General features: G+C 40.7%; 1 non-coding gene across 1 annotated transcript; it reads right to left on the reverse strand.

Moving 5' to 3' along the window:
* Window positions 1-3,884: 3,884 nt before the first annotated feature.
* Window positions 3,885-3,988, reverse strand: LOC130938650 (small nucleolar RNA R71). Its single transcript, XR_009069809.1, has one exon. It is a non-coding gene; the product is annotated as a small nucleolar RNA R71 (small nucleolar RNA).
* Between the last annotated feature and the right edge of the window lie 4,812 nt (window positions 3,989-8,800).

The raw sequence follows: 8,800 nt of genomic DNA on the forward strand, positions 1-8,800 counted from the left end.
CACGTTTTTATTCAAGAAAGGTGATGGATTCATAGGACATTCATAACTTTAAGGCATAGACACTAAGACACTAATGATCACAAGACACAAACATGGATAAACATAAGCATAGAATTCGAAAAACAGAAGAATAAAGAGCAAGGAAATCAAAGAACGGGTCCACCTTAGTGATGGCGGCTCTTTCTTCCTCTTGAAGATCCTATGGAGTGCTTGAGCTCCTCAATGTCTCTTCCTTGCCTTTGTTGCTCCTCTCTCATGATTCTTTGATCTTCTCTAATTTCATGGAGGAGAATGGAGTGTTCTTGATGCTCCACCCTTAGTTGTCCCATGTTGGAACTCAATTCTCCTAGGGAGGTGTTTACTTGCTCCCAATAGTCTTGTGGAGGGAAGTGCATCCCTTGAGGCATCTCAGGGATCTCTTGATGAGAGGGTCTCTTGTGTGCTCCATCCTTTTCTTGGTGATGGGCTTGTCCTCATCAATGGGGGTATCTCCTTCTATGTCAACTCCAACTGAATAACAGAGGTGACAAATGAGATGAGGAAAGGCTAGCCTTGCCAAGGTGGAAGACTTGTCCGCCACTTTATAGAGTTCTTGGGCTATAACCTCATGAACTTCCACTTCTTCTCCAATCATGATGCTATGAATCATGATGGCCCGGTCTAGAGTAACTTCGGACCGGTTGCTAGTGGGAATGATTGAGCGTTGAATGAACTCCAACCATCCTCTAGCCATGGGCTTGAGGTCATGCCTTCTTAATTGAACCGGCTTGCCTCTTGAATCTCTCTTCCATTGTGCGCCCTCTTCACATATGACTGTGAGGACTTGGTCCAACCTTTGATCAAAGTTGACCCTTCTAGTGTAAGGATGTTCATCTCCTTGTATCATAGGCAAATTGAATGCCAACCTTACACTTTCCGGACTAAAATCCAAGTATTTCCCCCGAACCATAGTAAGATAATTCTTTGGATCCGGGTTCATACTTTGATCATGGTTCTTTGTGATCCATGCATTGGCATAGAACTCTTGAACCATCAAGATTCCGACTTGTTGAATGGGGTTGGTAAGTACTTCCCAACCTCTTCTTCGGATCTCATGGCGGATCTCCGGATATTCACCCTTTTTGAGTGAAAAGGGGACCTCGGGGATCACCTTCTTCAAGGCCACAACTTCATAGAAGTGGTCTTGATGCACCCTTGAGATGAATCTATCCATCTCCCATGACTCGGATGTGGAAGCTTTTGCCTTCCCTTTCCTCTTTCTAGAGGTTTCTCCGGCCTTGGATGCCATAATGGTTATGGAAAACGAAAAAAGCAACGCTTTTACCACACCAAACTTAAAATGGTTGCTCGTCCTCGAGCAAAAGAAGAAAGAAGAGAGTAGAAGAAGAAGAAATGAGGAAGAGGGAGATGGTGGTGTATTCGGCCAAAGAGGGGGAGAAGTGTTGTTTAGGTTGTGTGAAAATGAAGGGGTGAAGAAGGGTTTATATAGGAGAGAGGGGAGATGAGGTTCGGCCATTATGGGTGGGTTTGGGAGGGAAAGTGGTTTGAATTTGAAGGGTGAGGTTGGTGGGGTTTTATGAAGGATGGATGTGAGTGGTGAAGAGAAAGATGGGATTTGATAGGTGAAGGGTTTTTGGGGAAGAGATGTTGAGGTGATTGGTGAATGGGGGAAGAAGAGAGAGAGTGGTGGTGGGGTCCTGTGGGTCCACAGATCCTGTGGTGTCAAGGAAAAGTTATCCCTGCACCAAATGTTGCTCAAAATCACGTTTTGAGCTATTTCTGGCGTTAAACGCCGGGCTGGTGCCCATTCCTGGCGTTTAACGCCAGGTTCTAGCCCTTTTCTGGCGTTTAACGCCAGTCTGGTGCCCCTTTCTGGCGTTAAACGCCCAGAATGGTGCTAGACTGGGCGTTAAACGCCCAAATGCTAGCTTCACTGGCATTTAAACGCCAGTGAATTCTTCCTCCAGGGTGTGCTGTTTTTCTTCCTGTTTTTCATTCTGTTTTTGCTTTTTCAATGGATTTTGTGACTTCTTATGATCATCAACCTACAAAAAACATAAAATAACAAAGAGAAATATATAAAATATAATCATTGGGTTGCCTCCCAACAAGCGCTTCTTTAATGTCAGTAGCTTGACAGAGGGCTCTCATGGAGCCTCACAGATACTCAGAGCAATGTTGGAACCTTCCAACACCAAACTTAGAGCTTGAATGTGGGGGTTCAACACCAAACTTAGAGTTTGGTTGTGGCCTCCCAACACCAAACTTAAAGTTTGACCGTGGGGGCTCTGTTTGTCTCTGATTTGAGAGAAGCTCTTCATGCTTCCTCTCCATGGTGACAGAGGGATATCCTTGAGCCTTAAACACAAAGGATTCTTTATTCACTTGAATGATTAGTTCACCTCTATCAACATCAATCACAGCCTTTGCTGTGGCTAGGAAGGGTCTGCCAAGGATGATGGATTCATCCATGCACTTCCCAGTCTCTAGGACTATGAAATCAGTAGGGATGTAATGGTCCTCAATCTTAACCAAAACATTCTCTACAAGTCCATAAGCTTGTTTTCTTGAGTTGTCTGCCATCTCTAGTGAGATTTTTGCAGCTTGTACCTCAAAGATCCCTAGCTTCTCCATTACAGAGAGAGGCATGAGGTTCACACTTGACCCTAAGTCACACAGGGCCTTCTTGAAGGTCATGGTGCCTATGGTACAAGGTATGGAAAACTTCCCAGGATCTTGTCTCTTTTGAGGTAATTTTTGCCTAGACAAGTCATCCAGTTCTTTGGTGAGCAAGGGAGGTTCATCTTCCCAAGTCTCATTTCCGAATAACTTGTCATTTAGCTTCATGATTGCTCCAAGGTATTTAGCAACTTGCTCTTCAGTGACATACTCATCCTCTTCAGAGGAAGAATACTTATCAGAGCTCATGAAAGGCAAAAGTAAGTCCAATGGAATCTCTATGGTCTCATTTTGAGCCTCAGATTCCCATGGTTCCTCATTGGGGAACACAGAGGAGGTTGGTGCACGCCCATTGAGGTCTTCCTCAGTGGCGTCCACCTCCTCTCTTTCCTCTCCATATTCGGCCATGGTTATGGCTTTGCACTCTCCTTTTGGATTTTCTTCTGTATTACTTGGGAGAGTACTAGGAGGGAGTTCAGTAATTTTCTTGCTCAGCTGTCCCACTTGTCCTTCCAAATTTCTGATGGAGGACCTTGTTTCATTCATGAAACTTTGAGTGGTTTTGATTAGATCAGAGACCATTGTTGCTAAGTCAGAGGTATTCTGCTTAGAACTCTCTGTCTGTTGCTGAGAAGATGATGGAAAAGGCTTGTTATTGCCAAGCCTGTTTCTTCCACCATTATTGTTATTGAAACCTTGTTGAGGTCTCTCTTGATTCTTCCATGAGAAATTTGGGTGATTTCTCCATGAAGAATTATAGGTGTTTCCATAGGGTTCTCCTAGGTAATTCACCTCTTCCATTGAAGGGTTTTCAGGATCATAAGCTTCTTCCTCAGATGAAGCTTACTTAGTACTGCCAGGTGCATTTTGCATTCCAGACAGACTTTGAGAAATCAAATTGACTTGCTGAGTCAATATCTTGTTCTGAGCCAGTATGGCATTCAGAGTGTCAATCTCAAGAACTCCTCTCTTCTGACTAGTCCCATTGTTCACAGGATTCCTTTCAGAAGTGTACATGAATTGGTTATTTGCAACCATTTCAATTAGCTCTTGAGCCTCTGTAGGCGTCTTCTTCAGATGAAGAGATCCTCCAACAGAGCTATCCAAGGATATGGTTGGATTCACAACCTAAGGATAGCCTGGACTCTTGGGATAAGCTGGTCACAGCCTTCTTGGATAAATTCTTTCCTCCTCAAAAGCTGAGCACGCTTAGAGTGGATGTTCAGACCTTCAAACAAAAAGATGGTGAATCCCTCTATGAAGCTTGGGAAAGATACAAGCAGCTGACCAAAAGATGTCCATCTGACATGTTTTCAGAATGGACCATATTAGATATATTCTATTATGGCCTATTTGAATTTTCGAAAATGTCATTGGACCATTCTGCAGGTGGATCAATTCACCTAAAGAAAACACCTGCAGAAGCTCAAGAACTCATTGACATGGTTGCAAATAACCAATTTATGTACACTTCTGAGAGGAATTTCGTGAATAATGGGATACCTCAGAAGAAAGGAGTTCTTGAAATTGATGCTCTGAATGCCATATTGGCTCAGAACAAAGTGTTGACTGAGCAAGTCAACATGATCTCTCAAAGTCTGAATGGATGGCAAAATGCATCCAACAATACTAAAGAGGCAGCTTCTGAAGAAGCTTATGATCTTGAGAACCCTGCAATGGCAGAGGTCAATTACATGGGTGAACTTTATGGAAACACCTATAATTCATCATGGAGAAATCATCCAAATTTCTCAATGAAAGATCAACAAAAGCCTTGGTGCACGAAATTGTGATCAATACTTTTCAAAACATAAACAATCCCTAGTAATGGCTCCAAAGACTTGGTGCTCAATACCATGGCATAAACACAACTTCGCACAACTAACCAGCAAGTGCACTGGGTCGTCCAAGTAATAAACCTTACGCAAGTAAGGGTCGATCCCACGGAGATTGGTGGTATGAAGCAAGCTATGGTCATCTTGTAGATCTCAGTCAGGCAGACTCAAATGGGTATAGTGATGAACGAATAAAGCATAAAGATAAAGATAGAGATACTTATGTATATCATTGGTGTAAGAGCTTCAGACAAGCGTATGAAGATGCCTTCCCTTCCGTCTCTCTGCTTTCCTACTGCCTTCATCCAATCCTTCTTACTCCTTTCCATGGCAAGCTCGTGTAGGGTTTCACTGTTGTCAGCAGCTACCTCCCATCCTCTCAGTGAAAATACGTCCCTGATGCTCTGTCACAGCATAGGCTAATCATCTGTCGGTTCTCGTTCAGGCCGGAATAGAATCCATTGATTCTTTTGCGTCTGTCACTAACGCCCTAGCCTGCTAGGAGTTTGAAGCACGTCACAGTCATTCAATCATTGAATCCTACTCAGAATACCACAGACAAGGTTAGACCTTCCGGATTCTCTTGAATGCCGCCATCAGTTCTTGCCTATACCACGAAGACTCTGATCTCACGGAATGGCTGGCTCGTTTGTCAGGCGAGCACTCGGTTGTCAGGCGATCAACCATGCATCGTGTTATCAGGAATCCAAGAGATATTCACTAAGCCTCAGATGCTTGTAGAACAAGAGTGGTTGTCAGTCACTTTGTTCATGAGTGAGAATGGTGATGATCCGTGACGATCATCACCTTCATTAAGTTGAAGAACAAGTGATATCTTGGACAAAGAACAAGCGGAATTGAATAGAAGAACAATAGTAATTGCATTAATACTCGAGGTACAGCAGAGCTCCACACCTTAATCTATGGTGTGTAGAAACTCCACCGTTGAAAATACATAAGCATAAGGTCTAGGCATGGCCGAATGGCCAGCCTCCCAATGATCTAAGATAGCATAAAAATGAAGATAGCTACCCCCGATATCTCAATACAATAGTAAAAGGTCCTACTTATAGAAAACTAGTAGCCTAAGGTGTACAGAGATGAGTAAATGACATAAAAATCCACTTCCGGGCCCACTTGGTGTGTGCTTGGGCTGAGCAAATGAAGCATTTTCGTGTAGAGACTCTTTTTTTGGAGTTAAACGCCAGTTTTTATGCCAGTTTGGGCGTTTAACTCCCATTTGAGTGCCAGTTCCAGCGTTTAACGCTGGGATTTCTTGAGGTGACTTTGAACGCCGGTTTGGGCCATCAAATCTTGGGCAAAGTATGGACTTTCATATATTGCTGGAAAGCCCAGGATGTCTACTTTCCAACGCCGTTGAGAGCGCGCCAATTGGGCTTCTGTAGCTCCAGAAAATCCACTTCGAGTGCAGGGAGGTCAGAATCCAACAGCATCTGCAGTCCTTTTCAGTCTCTGAATCAGATTTTTGCTCAGATCCCTCAATTTCAGCCAGAAAATACCTGAAATCACAGAAAAACACACAAACTCATAGTAAAGTCCAGAAAAGTGAATTTTAACTAAAAACTAATAAAAATATACTAAAAACTAACTAGATCATACTAAAAACATACTAAAAACAATGCCAAAAAGTGTATAAATTATCCGCTCATCAAGCCTCAACAAGGCTTTAACAATGGTGGACGCAATAGGCTGAGCAATAGCAAGTCTTTTCCATCATTGGTGGACGAAATTGTGATCACATCAATGTAGTATTATTTGTTGTTGTATGGAATCATTATTATGGCACTTATGTGTGGACACAACTCCGTTCAACTTAACCAGCAAGTGTACTGGGTCATCCAAGTAATACCTTACGTGAGTAAGGGTCGATCCCACAGAGATTGTTGGTATGAAGCAAGCTATGGTCACCTTGTAAATCTCAGTTAGGCAGATTAAATGGTTATGGGTTTCGAAAATTAATAATAAATAGAAAATAAAAAGGGATAGAAATACTTATGTAAATCAATAGTGGGAATTTCAGATAGGCGTGTGGAGATGCTAGAATCCTTTCGAATCTCTACTTTCTTATTGCTTTCATCCAATCCTTCTTACTCCTTTCCATGGCAAGCTGTATGTAGGGCATCACCATCATCAATGGCTACTTTTAATCCTCTCGGGAAAATGGTCCTATGCGGTGTCACTGCACGGCTAATCGTCTAGAGGCATCACCCTTGTTGATAGCTACATCCCATCCTCTCAGTGAAAATGGTCACAAAACTTAACCAATAAACCTTAAATAGAGTTTTTAGAGGTTTGGAAATCAGAGGAATGTTCAATAGTACAAAAATTGTGAATCTCCATCAAAACAATGGTTCCGGAGGTTTACAGACTTGCCGAGAAGGTCAAACAGTAAAAAATAGAATTTTAGTGAAAAATAGAGTGTTATGCGCACGCACCGTTCCATGCGCATGCACAATAGAAAAACCTTCCCATCCTGTGCATACGCACCACAATGTGCATATGCACACTTGCAAAATCCTCAGGGTGTGTGTACACACGCCCCCTCGTGCATACGCACGGGCCTAAACGCACCCCATTGGTATGTGCTTGCGTACACTAGTGTGCATACACACACACACACTTGAAATTCTGGTTTTCTGCAACATAAGAAAAATTCAATTTTGGGCACATAACTTCTGACATGCATAACTTCCTCTACAAAATTTTGTTTTTCACAAACTTTATACCGTCGTAAAACTCTTGAAATTATCTTTAATTTAAAATAAATTTCATTCAAATCCAAAATTCAAGGCTCAAGTTATGGTCCACCGAAGTTCGTTAAAAATCCATTTTTACCAAAAGAGTTCAAAACCTCTATTTTCTAAATTCTCAATTTCAAAACCAAAGTTCACACCTTAAAACAACTTCAAATACACTTAAAGCAATTCTCTAACCATTTTATTCCTTCCACAACATTCCAATACTCAATTTTATAAATTTCCGCCCAACCCTCAATAGTCATCAACAACATAATTCATCAATAACTCATAACACATTTCATAAACATTCATCATTTCTCATCAATCACTACAATCATAAATTACCACACATTTTCATAATTAAATTCAACATATCCACTAATCACTAAACCTCAATAGGTTCACATAATTCAACCTATCCTACGGTCATCTAGCCTAATTTTTCACGTTACATTATATATTATCTACGAGAAACCAAAACCATACCTTGGCCGATTCCTCTCTAATAAGCGCGGAATACCTCAAAAACCTCTCCTTTCATAAGCTTCAAGCTTCCAATTGCCAATTCCACAAGTTCAACTACTATAATTTTGTTTCAATCCACCAATTGAACTCCTATTTAACAAGATACACAATCTAATTCATACAATATCACAATAATCAATATTGAGCTCACTAAATCACTAATTCACAAGGGTTAAAGTTTTCTTACCGTTACCCACGAGTACAATGGACAAAATCTGGTGATTATCCACCGCTAGAGTTCACCTAAACCATCAAAACACCAAAACACAAAAACCCTCAAAATCCAAAACCCAAAAATCACTAATTGAAAAGGAGTAGAACTGGGCATGAAATCTCAAATTCTATAGATTTTGTAGAGAATTCTGAGACGAATGCGTGGCCACTAATGGCTCGTCAATTTGAGCTCTGAATTGAAAGTTATGATGAATGGAAGTTTGAGCAAGGGTTTGAAGTTTCATGTCTTCCTCCACCCCTATGCTTCAGCGTGTTTTCAGCTTATGAGAGGAAGAGGAGGCTGATTTGGCCTTAAATATAGTGGGCCTTAAGCCCAATATGAGTCCGGTCTAATCGGTTCGATCCGTTGACTTAATTTTGGGTCAAATTTTTTAAAATTAATGTCAAAATTCATATTTTAATTATTTTTACCCTTCTAACTTATTAAATTTAATTTCCTAATTTCTTTAAATAAAAATTAATTTATTGGTTAACTATTAATTAACTATCTGAGGTTTACAAATGCATATATAGCTTAACTCATTTTTATTATGTATTTTGTATTCTAATATATATTTTACTCTAATGGCAAATTTTGTTGTATACCTAATATGGTTGATTATTTAAATCATTTCACCTTAGCTTTTTTTCCTTTCTCCTTTTCAGTCTTAACAATATAAAGTTGTTTTGTACGTGCATTCAATTACGTAATGCTACATTAGTAAAAATAATTACCCTTCACACAAACTACGTAAATAGTCAATTAAAAAAATAGATGTAATTGTATGA

Source organism: Arachis stenosperma, chromosome 6 (assembly GCF_014773155.1).
Source record: "Arachis stenosperma cultivar V10309 chromosome 6, arast.V10309.gnm1.PFL2, whole genome shotgun sequence".
NCBI classification, from domain to species: Eukaryota; Viridiplantae; Streptophyta; class Magnoliopsida; order Fabales; family Fabaceae; genus Arachis; species Arachis stenosperma.